The sequence below is a fragment of the Chiloscyllium plagiosum genome, chromosome 33 (genome assembly GCF_004010195.1).
Source record: "Chiloscyllium plagiosum isolate BGI_BamShark_2017 chromosome 33, ASM401019v2, whole genome shotgun sequence".
NCBI lineage: Eukaryota > Metazoa > Chordata > Chondrichthyes > Orectolobiformes > Hemiscylliidae > Chiloscyllium > Chiloscyllium plagiosum.
Window position 1 is genome coordinate 1,471,998 of NC_057742.1, and position 13,103 is coordinate 1,485,100.

The window sequence follows — 13,103 nt, forward strand, 5'->3', positions numbered from 1 at the left end:
CAAAGAGTGGGGATAAATGAGTGCTATACTGGTTGGAAATCAGTGACTAGCGGTGTGCCTCCGGGATCGGTTGTTGGCACCACAATTATTTACAATTTATACAGATGATTTGGAGTTGGAGACCACGTGTGGTGTGTCAAAGTTTGCCGATGACACTAAGATGAGTGACAGAGCAATGTGTGCAGAGGACTGTGAAACTTTGCAGAGGAACATAGGTACATTGAGTGAATGGGCAAAGGTCTGGCAGATGGAGTACAATGTTAGCTAATGTGAAGTAATATATTTTGGTCGGAGTAACAACAAAATAGATTATTAATTGAATGGTAAAAAGTTGCAGCATGCTGCTATGCAGAGGGACCTGGGTGTCCTTGTGCATGAATCACAGGAGGTTGGTCAGCAGGTTCAACAGGTAATTAGGAAGGCAAATGGAATTTTGTTCTTCATTGCTAAAGGGGTTGAGTTTAAATGCAGGGAGGTAATATTAAAGCTGTACAAGGCACTGGTGAGGCCACATCTGGAGTACTGTGTGCAGATTTGGTCTCCTTACTTGAGAAAGGATGTACTGGCACTGGAGGGGGTGCAGAGGAGGTTCACTAGATTGATTCCGGAGTTGAGGGGGTTGGATTATGAAGAGAGACTGAGTAGATTGGGATTATATTCATTGGAATTCAGAAGAATGAGGAGGGATCTTATAGAAACATATAAAATTATGAAGGGAATCAATAACATAGAAGCAGATAGGATGTTTCCAAGGTAGGTGAGACTAGGACAAGAGGGCATGGTCTCAAGATTAGAGGAAGCAGGTTTAAGGAACTTCTTCACCCAGAGGGTTGTTAATCTATGGAATTCCTTGCCCAGGGAAGGAGTTGATGCTACTTCAGTAATCACTTTAAAAGCTAGGCTGGATACTTTTTTGAAAAATAAAGGAATTAAGGGATATGCTGAAAACACGGGTAAGTGGAGCTGAGTCCCCGAAAAGATTAGCTAAGACCTTATTGAGTGGTAGAGCAGGCCCGAAGGGCCAGATGGCCTGCTCCTGCCCCTGCTCCTAGTTCTTATGTTCACATGTATCACAATTGGTAACCCTATACTGTTGAAACTCAGTTCATTTTTGGCAGTATTGTTACCAATGCCAATTAAAGGTTCTTTGCATACAGACTCTCAAGACTACTCTGCCATTCAACACGATTACAGTCAACTTGACCTTGGCCTCAATTTCGCTTTCCAGCCTAATCTCCACAAGTCTTGACTTCCTAAAATCTATCTCAGCCTAGCACATATTCAATCATTCAGTTTATACAGTTTCCTGAGCAGAACTTCCAAAGATTCAAATACCTCAACCAGTCTTTGTCACAATGTTACACATTTCCATAATTCTCTTAATTATTTACACTTCTAGTTTTTTTTCTTTTTCCCCAATTCAGCACATTTTCTGTCAACTCTTTTCCTTTCCATTTCTTGTCGAACTATTATTTATGCTGGAGGCTTTCCCTACATTTACCAGTTTTTGGTTGTTTTGCAGCTGTTTTATTTCTAAATTGTGTTAAGGTATTGCACCAGCCTAGTGCAAATGGAGCCCATATAGTTCCTTCCAACTGTGAAACAGAATCCTTGTTCAGACATGTGCTCACCACCCTTATCAGTCCAACAGCAATTTATATATGTCTCAGGTATGATCCTGAGATAATAATCATTGACATCTACTTTGTTAGTTTTATGCTTAAGGTTCCTGGAAGTTTCCAAACAATACCTCCTGCTTACTGCTCCATAAGATCTTAGTTCCAACACAGGTCACAAACATAGATCACAGCTACTGTATCCCCCTCCTCCCCCTCCAATACTCATAAGACCAGAAGATATAGGAGCAGAACTTAGTCATTCGGCCCATCAAATCTGCTCCACCGTTTGATCATTGCTGATATGTTTCTCAACCCCATTCTTCTGTCTTCTCCTCATAACCCTTAAACCCCTCACAAATCAAGACTTTAACTAACTCTCTTAAATACGCTGAATGACTTGGCCTCCACCGCCTTCTATGCATTGAGTTTCACAGATTAACCACCCACTGGCTGAAGAAATTCCCCGACATTTCAGTTCTAAAGCGTTGTCCCCTCATTCTGAGGATGTGTCCTTGGATCCTAGCGAATGGAAACGTGTTTTCCATGTCCACTCTATCCAGGCCTGTCAGTATTCTACAATTTTCAATCAGATACCCCCCTCATCTAAACTCCATTGAGTACTGACCCGTAGTCCTCAACTGCTGCCCATATGACAAGCCTTTCATTCCTGGCATCATTCTTGTAAATCTCCTCTGAACTCTTTCCAAGGCCAGCACATCCTTATTTAGATGCAGGACTGCTCACAGTGTTGCAAATGCAGTCTGCACACACTATTAGGAGAAAATGAGGACTGCAGATTCTGGAGATCAGAGTTGAGAGTGTAGTGCTGGAAAAGCACGGCAGGTCAGGGCTGGCGAAGGGCTTATGCCCAAAACGCCGATTCTCCTGGTTCTCGGATGCTGCCTGACCTGCTGTGCTTTTCCAGCACCACACTCTTGCCCACAATATTATTCAGCCTCAACAGTAGATCCCTGCTGTTGTATTCTGAGCCTATCAAAATGAATTCTAGCATTGCATTTGTCTTCCTAACTACCATCTAAAACAGTATGTTAACCTTAAGAGAATCCTGAACTCAGACTCCTAAGTCCCTTTGAGCTACAGATTTCCAAAGGGTTTCCCATTAAAAAAAAGTCTCCTATTCTTCCTACAAAAGTGCATAACCTCACACTTACGTACACCATATTCTTTGCTTCCTAGCCTACTCTCCTAACTTGTCCAAGTCTTTCTGCAGCCTTCCTTTTTCCTCAGGATTACCTCCAACTATCTTTGTGTCATCTGTAAATTTGACAACAATGCCCTCAGTTCCTTCATCCAGATCATTAATGTACAACAAGAGTAATTGTGTGCCTACCACTGACCATGTGGAATTCCACTAGTCAGCAGCTGCCATCCTGAAAATGATCCCTTTATCCCCACTCTCTGCCTTCTGCCAGTCAGCCAGTCCTCTATTCATACCAGTACCTTGCCCCTAACACCATAGAATCTTATTTTATTTAGCAGTCTTCTGTGTGGCATATTTCTAAGGTCTTCTGAAAATCGAATTAAATCACATGCACTGACTCTGCTTTATCAAACTCATTTGTTACCTCTTCAAAAATTCTGACTGATTTGCAAGACATGTGGTCCCCTTGATGAAGTTGTGCTGACTCAGCCCTATTTTACCATGTACTTCCTGCAAGTACTCCGCAGTCTCATCCTTAATAATGGACTCTAAAATTGTACCAATGACTGAGGTCAATATAATCAGCCTGTAGTTCCATGTCTTCTGCTTCCCTCCCTTCTTAAACAGGGGTGTTACATTAGCCATTTTCCAGTGCTCTGGCATCCTTCCTGACTGCAGTGATTCCTGAAAAATCACCACCAATGCCTCCACAATCTCCTCACTTATTTCCTTCAGAACTTTGGGGTGTAGTCCATCTGGTCCAGGTGTTCTAACCACCTTCAGACCTTTCATCTTCCCCAGCATCTTCTCCTTCATGATGGCCACTACACTCTGCCCCCGACTCTCTTGAAGTTCTGATATGCTGCTGGTGCTTGCCTCTGTGAAAACTAATACAAAGTACCTATTCAGTTCCTCTGCCATTTCTTTGTTCCCCATTACTACTTCTCCAGCCTCATTTTCCAGTGGTCCTATATGCTTTGCCTCTCCCTTACCTTTTACATATCTAAAATAACTCTTATAATTGTTTTTTATATTACAAGCTAGCTTACCCTCATATTTCATCTTCTCCCCTCTTATTGCTTTTTTAGTTAACCTGTGATGGTTTTTAAAGGCTTCCCATTAATCTTCACCACATTTGTGTTTGTTTTCTTTTGCTTTTATGCTGACCTGACTTCTCTTGTCAGTCATGTTGCCTCATTTTCCCGTTCTTCCTAGGGATAAATTTCTGCTGTGCCTCCCAAATTACCCCCAGAAAGTTTTGCCATTGCTGCTTCATCATCCTCCCTGTAGGCTTCCTTTCCAATCAACTCAGACCAGCTCTTCCCACATGTTTTTGTAGTGACCTTTACTCAATTGTAATGCTGTTACATCTGATTCCAGGTTCTCCCTCTTAAACTGCAGTGTGAATTCAATCATATTATGCTCATTGTCCCCTGGGGCATTAACTTGTAGGGTTGGATGGCCTGTTTTGTGCTCCAAATTCTCCTGACTCCAGCTGGGAATAAGCTATCATTAATGGCTCAGAACCTCAGAGGGCCAGTCTATCTAAAAAAGATTCCAAAGGTAGATTGGATTTTGGCAGGCTTACACTGATAAATTACTGACAATTAAAGTTTGCCTCATAATTATACAAGACTTTTGTTCGATTGTTTTGCAGATGTTAAATCTGTTGTGAAAGAATCATTGGCGCATATATTCATTATGTTACCAAAAACCTCTTTAATAATAGTTTTAAAAATTGCCATTTATTAATTTACTGTGTTGTTGCCGTGGCAATTTAGTTTGAAGTCGGTTTCTGTGTCTACAGTTACTATCTTATGTACTTCTGTGGGGTCACGGCAATCATGTCACTTTAGGTTGAAAAAAAACCGAAAGAATTGCGGACACTGGAAATTAGAAAATAAAAACAGAAATTGCTCAGCATGTGTGACAGCACCTGAGAAGTGAAATCAGAGTTAATGTTTCATGTCCAATGACTCTTCCTCAGAACAATTGTTGATGTAGTTTGAATAAATCAACTTTCTCCAGTCTTGTCTTACAAAATAACTCTCTGAGCAGTAGTACTCTCTGTTATACTGATAACTAGGGAGTTGATACGGGATTTACTGAAGCTGGCATATTTAAGAAGTTTCCAGATTTGAGCAGCAGCTATCAGCACTATGTTACTGAACTCATCTGGGAAAAAAAGTGAAGGGAGAAGGACTGCCTTTGACAGCAAGGCAGCAGTTTGCAGACTGCTGCATTAAGGAGCAAAGGAGCCCGAGCAAAACTGGAGAGAATGGGAAGCAGCGTGAAAATTCTCTGCTGAAACAAAAGAAGATGGTTATAGTTGTTTGGGGTCAGTCATTTCAGCTCCAGAACATCTCTGTAGGCATTCGTCAGGATGGTGTCCTAAGCCCAATTGCTTCATCATAACGTCAGAAGTGGGGATGTTCACCGATGATTATACAATGTTCAGCACCATTTGCTACTCCTCAGATACTGAAGCAGTCCATCTCCACTGCACAAACATCCAAACAATATCCAGGTTTGGGCTGATAAGTAGCAAGTAACATGCCACACAAGTGCCTGGCAATTACCTTTTCCAATCAGAGAGTATGTAGCCACCTCCCCTTTAAATTCAATGGCATTACCATTTCTGAACTCACCACTGTCAACAGTCTGGGATTACCATTGACCAACAACGGAACCGGACTAGCTATATAAATATAGTGGTTACAAGAGCAGGTCAGAAACTGGGAATTCTGTGCTAAGAAACTCACTTCAAAGTCCACAACCACTACTATCTAGAAAAACAAGGGCAGCACATACATAGGAACACCACCATCTGCAACTTCCACTTCAAGTCACTCACCGTACTGACTCAGAAATATATCAATGTTCCTTCAGTTTCACTGGGTCAAAATCCTGGAATTTTCTTCCTGATGGTACGTGAGCATACTTAAACCACCCATGATACAGCATTTACTGGCTCAACGCAGTTCACCACCACATGCTCAAGGGCAACTAGAAATAGGCAACAAACATTAGCCCCACTTTTGACATTCAAATCTCGTGAACCAACAGAAAAATCCTGACATCTATCATCTAGCTCGCACCTCATCCCATTCATTCATCCATCCTGTGGTCACACACTCTATATTGGCACCTGGGCCTCGAGTTTAGAAGTCTTATCTTTATTATCAAATCCATCCATGTCATTGTCCTTCCTACCACAACAATGTCCATGAATCCCCCTGACATTTCTCCAGTCCAGTGCATCCTTGTTTTGAGTTGTTCCACCATTGGCAGCCGTGGCTTCAGCTGCCTGGGTGCTTAGCTCTGGAATTCTTTCCCCAGGCTCTTGGGCTCTCTACTTCTCTCTCCTTTTAAGACACTGCTTAAAAAACCTACTTCTTTCAACAAGCCTTTGATCACCTACTAATACCTCCTTACATGGCTCATTGTCAAATTTGGTTGGATATTGCTTCTGTAAAGTTTCCCGGGGTGGAAAGTAGTGTATAAATATAACCTGTTGTTGGCTGCAAGATTAACAGATTGAAGCTATACAGCAGGAAAGTTGTACAAGAATCTTCAACATGCCCAGGTTCAATGGGGACTGTTTGTTTGTATACTGAACCTAAAAATCAGGTGCCTTTTTAAAGGGCATTGCTGTGTGAAGAATGTGAAAAGCATTGCCTGAGCATGTTGGCAGTACATCTCGAATTAATCTTATCTCCTAAAGTGGAGTTACATTTTGCCAGATTCCACCCACGGAAACACACCTTACTTTTCCATCAGGAGTTTGATTACAGTATTGTGTTTCTCTCTCATTTCTTCACCTGCAGCATTAACACCTGCAGTGACAGACCTCACCCCAATCATCCATCTCCATAGTTAACCTGGGTACTGAGTGCAATAGGCGAGTGCACTGTGGGAGCTATCACTGAATAAGCCCCCAACGCATCTCCTCCTTGCTTTCCAGTGGAATAGCAACAGGAACACTGAGCACGATGGGGCTAGAGAGGATAGACAATTTGACATTTTTTTTGTACAAGATGTAACAGTGTTAAATTTTATCCTTTTAAATGGTGGGTCAGCATTTATTAGTCTTCTCTAAATTCAGTACAGAAGGTTGTGGTGAGCTGCCTTCTTGAACTGCTGTAGCCATATGCTGTGGATACACCCACAATCCCCTTTAGGATGGAATTCCTGTTTTTTGACCCAGTGACCCTGAAGGACAGTGATATAGAAAAGTACAGTACAGGCCCTTTGGACCACAATGTTGTGCCGAGCATTTACAGTATCTTAATCTAAGATCAACCTAACCTAAACACCCCTTAATTTACTACCGTACATGTGCTTGTCCAGCAGTTACTTAAATGACTGTACTACCACCACTGGCAGTGCATTCCACGCACCCACCACTCTCTGTGTACTAACCTACCTCTGACATCTCTCCTACACCTTCCTCCAATCACCTTAAAATGATGACCCCTCATGACAGCCATTTCTGCCCTGGAGAAAAAGTCCTTGGCTATCTACTCTCTCTATGCCTCTCATTATCTTGTACACCTTTATCAAGTCACCTCTCTTCTTTCTTCTCTCCAGTGTCAAAATCCCAAGTTCACTCAACCTCTCTTCATAAGACAAGCCCTCCAATTCAGGCAGCATCCTGGTATATTTCCTCTGCACCCTCTCTAAAACATCTACATCCTTCCTATAATGAGGTGACCAGAACTGGACACAATATTCCAAATGTGGTATAACCGGGGTTTTATACAGCTGCAGCAAAACCTTGCGGCTCTTAAACTCAATCCCCCGTTAATGAAAGCCAAAACACCATACGCCTTCTTAAAAACCTTATCAACTTGGGTGGCAACTTTGAGGGATCTATGTACGTGGACCCCAAGATCCCGCTGTTCCTCCACACTGCCAAGAATCCTGTCTTTAACCCTGTATTCAGCATTCAAATTCAACCTTCCAAAATGAATCACATAATATTTAACCAAGTTGAAATCCATCTGCCTCATCTCAGCCCAGCTCTGCATCCTGTCAATGTCTTGTTGTATCCTGCAATAGCCCTTAACACTAGCTACACCACCGACCTTTGTGTCATCGGCAAATTTACAACCCACCCTTCCACTTCTTCATCCAAGTCATTTATAAAAACTACAAACAGCAGAGGCCCAACAAGAGATCCCTGCAGGACACCACTGGTCACCGGCCTCCAGGCGGAATACTTCCCATCCACTACCACTCGCTGTCTTCTTTCAGCCAACCGATTCTGTATCCAGACAGCCAAATTTCCCTGTATCCCATACCTTCTAACTTATTCCTGATGAAGGTCTTTTTCCCGAAACATCGATTTTCCTGCTCCTCAGATGCTGCCTGACCTGCTGTGTTTTTCCAGTACCCCTCTGATCTAAACTCTGGTTTCCAGCATCTGCAGTCCTCACTTTTGCCTATGATGGGGACCCTTATCAAATGCCTTACTGACTCCATATACACCACATCTACTGGTCGACCTTTGTCAACCTGTCTCGTCACATCCTCAAAGAACTCAATAAGGCTTATGAGGCATGACCTGCCCCTCACAAAGCCATGCTATCTTTAATCAAACTATATTTATCTAAATAGTTATAGATCCTGTCTCTCAGAATCCTTTCCAGTACCTTGCTTACCACAGACATAAGACTGACTGGTCTGTAATTCCCAGGGATTTCCCTTTTCCCTTTCTTGAACAAAGGAACAACATTCGCCTCCCTCCAATCATCCGGTACTACTTCCGCGGAGAGTGAGGATGCAAAGATCATTGCCAGAGGCTCAGCAATCTCATTCCTCACTTCCCGTAGTAACCTTGCATATATCTGGTCTGGCCCTGGGGAAGCAAGGATCTGGCACAGCTTTAGAGGATTATATCTATCTTGATGCTTACCAGAATTTCTAGCACATCCTCCTTTTTTAATATCAATCTGTTCAAGCTAATTAACCTGGTCCACTGTGTTCTCACTATGAACAAGGTCCCTCTCTCTAGTGAATACTGAAGCAAAAAACTCATTTAGGCCCTCCCTTATCTCTTCAGACTCCAGGCACAAGTTCCCTCCACTATCCCTGATCGGTTGTATCCTCTCTCTGATCATTCTCTTATTCCTCACGTAAATGCAGCACACCTTTGGGTTTTCCCTAATCCTTCTCGACAAGGTTTTTGTCTGCCCCGTCCTAGCTCCCCTCAGTCTATTTCCTAGCTACCCTGTAATCCTCTAAAGCTGTGCCAGATCCTTGCTTCCTCAACCTGAAGTCAGTTTCCTTCTTCCTGTTGACGAGAAGCTCCTCTTGTCATCCGAGGTTCCTTCACCTTCCCATTCCTTGCCTGTCTCAGTGGGACAATGTTATCCAACACTTGCAACAAGTGCTCCTTAAACAGCCTCCACATTTCTGTTGTGCATTTCCCGTAGAATGATTGTTCCCAGTTTCTCCTCCACAGTTCCTGTCTAATAGCAGTATAATTTCCCCTCCCCCAATTAAATACCTTCCCATACTGTCTGCTCCTATCCCTCTCCATGGTATAGTATAGGTGAGGCATTTATGGTCATTGTTACGAAATGCTCTCCCGCCGAGAGATCTGACACCTGGCCTGGCTCGTTGTCTAGCAGGAAACCCAGTATGGCCTCAGCCCTAGTTGGCCTATCTACATACTGAGTCAGAAATCCCTCCTGGACATACCTGACAAAATCGGCTCCATCTAGACCATTTGCGCTAAAGAGATTCCAATCAAGCTGGGAAAGTTGGAGTCACCCATAACAACAACTCTGCTACATCTGCACCTTTTCAAGATCTGCTGTCCAATCTGTTGTTTCAGCAGCAGGAAGTGTGGGAGTGTCGCGCAGGAGGCTGTCGAGAGGCCATGAATTCACATATTTGGATGGTTGCTTTAACCGAAACACTACTCGGGTCTCTCACCCATCCTCCTTCTCTAACTAAACAAAAGTTCTGTGCGTCGGTTGGTAAGTGATAAGTGTTTTCCTTTGTGTTTCATTTTTTCAGCGGTCTCTTTGGGAATTTAGAATAGTGAGAATGGAAGTTAGGGCAGTTGAATGTTCCTCCTGCAGTGTGTGGGATGTAACGGTCACCTCTAGTGTCCCTGCTGACTTCATTTGTGGGAATTGCACCCAACCCCAGCTCCTTGAGAACCGTGTTAGGGATCTGGAGTTGGAGCTGGATGAACTTCGGATCATTGAGGAGGCAGATGGGGTTATTGAGAAGAGTTACAGGGAGATTGTTACTCCACAGCCACGTGAAGAAGGTAGCTGGGTTACCTTCAGGGGTAGGAAAGGGAACTGGCAGGCAGTGCAGGGATCTCCTGTGGTGGCTCCCCTCAACGACAAGTAGACCATTTTGGATAGTATGGGGGGGGGAGGAGGAGCTTACCGGGGGTAAGCAATGGGCACTTCATTCCTGAGGTAGGGCTTTTGCCCGAAACGTCGATTTTCCTGCTCCTTGGATGCCGCCTGACCTGCTGTGCTTTTACAGCACCACTGTAATCTAGACTCTGATTTCCTCACTTTTGCCACAGGTCTCTGGTGCAGAGTCTTCACCCTACAGGTGAAGACTGTGCTGGTTGTAGAGGCCCCACCTTGCCCAGAAAGAGCTCCAATTATCCAAGAATCCAAAGCCCTCCCTCCTACAGCACCCCTGCAGCCACGTGTTCATGTCCGCGCTCTCCCTGTTCCTTGCTTCACCAGCACGTGGTTCCAGCAACAAACCAAAGATAACAACTCGGTTTGTTCTACTTCTAAACTTCCACCCTAGCTCCCTGAATTTCTGCCTTAGATCCCCACCTTTCTTCCTACCTATGTCATTAGTGCCTATGTGGACCACGACTTGGTACTGCGCCCCCTGCCCCTCAAGGATCACAGACATCACAAACCCTGGCACCTGGGAGGCAACAAACCAATCGTGAGTCTCTCTCATTCCCACAAAACTTCCTATCTGTCCCCCTAACTAGGTGTCTCCAATGGCTAAAGCTCTGCAGAAAATACAGTTTCTGGATTGAAGGTGATTTAGCAGTTTGGATAATAAATTGGCGAGCTGAAAGAAGACAGCGGGTGGTGGTTGATGGGAAATGTTCATCCTGGAGTTCAATTACTAGTGGTGTGCCACAAGAATCTGTTTTGGGGCCACTGCTGTTTGACATTTTTATAAATGATCTGGATGTGGGCATAGAAGGATGGGTTAGTAAATTTGCGGATGACACTAAGGTAGGCGGAATTGTGGATAGTGCTGAAGGATGTTGTGGGTTACAGAGGGACATAGATAAGATGCAGAGCTGGGCTGAGAAGTGGCAAATGGAGTGTAATGCAGAAAAATGTGAGGTAGTTCACTTCAAAAGAAATAACAGGAATGCAGACTACTGAGCTAATGGTAAAATTCTTGGCAGTGTAGACGAGCAGAGAGATCTCAGTGTCCAGGTGCATAAATCCCTGAAAGTTGCCACCCAGGTTGATAGGTTGTTAAAAAGGCATACGGTGCGTTGGCGTTTACTGGTATGGGCATTGAGTTTAGGGGCCATGAGGTCATGCTCCAGCTGTACAAATCATTGGTAAGGCCGCACCTGGAGTACTGCATGCAGTTCTGGTCACCGCATTATAGGAAGGATGTGGAAGCTTTGGAAAGAGTTCAGAGGAGACTTACTAGGATATTGCCTGGTATGGAAGGAAGGTCTTACAAGGAAATGCTGAGGGAACTGAGGCTGTTTTCGTTGGAGAGAAGAAGTTTGAGAGGTGACTTAATCGAGACATATAAGATAATCAGAGGGTTAGATAGGATGGATAATGAGAGCCTTTTTCCTCGGATGGTGAAGGCTAACACAAGGGGACATAGCTTTAAGTTGAGGGGTGATAGATTTAGGATAGATATTAGGGGTAGTTTCTTCACTCAGAGATTAGTAGGGTGTGGAATGGCCTGCCTGTAGCAGTAGTAGACTCGCCGACATTAAGGGCATTTAAATGGGCATTGGACATACATATGGATAATAATGGAACGGTGTAGGTTAGATTGGCATCAGATTATTTTCACAGATCGGCGCAACATCAAGGGCCGAAGGGCCTGTACTGCGCTGTAACATGCTATTTTCTATATTCTATCTCTCTACAGCTATTGAGGGGTCTATAGAAAACACTGCACATATTTCCATGTATCTGCTCCATTGTCCTGCATGGCAGAGGCGTGGGTTTGGAAGATGCTGTCAGAGGACCCTTACTTTCCCCTCAAAGCCACATTCCATCCTACTTGGAAGTATATTGCCATTCCTTCAGTGTGTGGGGTCAAAATCCTGAGGACATTGTGCGTCAACCCAAAGCAGGTGGACTGCAGCAGTTCAAGAAGGCAGCTCACCACTTTAGAGATGGGCAATAAATCTGACCAGCCAGTGACATTCACGTCCACAAATGAGTTGGTGCAGTGCATTAGTAGATGGTATGTGATGTAAATGTAAATGATAGCCATTGTATCATTGGCAAACGGAATGAATATTGGAGATGGTAGATGGGACGCCAGTCAAATGGCTGCTTTGTCCTGGGTGGTGTCAAGCTTCTTGAGTGTTGTTGAAACTGCATTCATCTGGGCAAGTGTGGAGTATTCCATCACACTCCTGACTATGCCTTGTAGGTGATGGATAGGCATAGGAGTCCAGAGGTGAGTTACTTGCTGCACGATTCCTAGCCTCCGATCTCCTCTTGTAGCCAGAGTATTTATATGACTAGTCCAGTTCCATTTCTGCTCAATAGTAACCCCAGGATGAGTGGGGATTTAGTGACGGTAATGCCATTGAATGCAGTTTTTGGAATCTGTCTTGTTGGAGAATGTCATTGCTTGGTGCTTAAGTGGTGTGAATGGTTTTGGAAAGGCTGTGGCCACTGTCTTAGATCTTAGCTACAATCAGTATGTTAACTATCTAGAGCTGAACCACCGTCTTTGTAAATAGGTCCATCTTTGACTCGGAGCTGAGATTGCAATCAGTTATCAACACTAACACTAAGATTGACCATCTAGGCATCAGGCTCATGAATGGCATCAGGCTGCATCTGTAGACTGCCCCATTGCTCTCTTCACACTCATTCACTCAGAGCCTGCCCAGATGCTCACAGAATCCCTGCTTTGCCTTGCCTTGCTTTACTATACTTTGCCTTGTCTTTTAGTCTTTGTCCCTTCAGCCATGCTTTAAAGGTCATGGTACTTCTGCCTTGCCTTGCTGTGATTGTTGTAATGCTGCACCGTACTATGTCAGTCTCATATCCATAGTGTGTGCCAGCAAACACACTGCTTGTGCTTCAATCAAATGG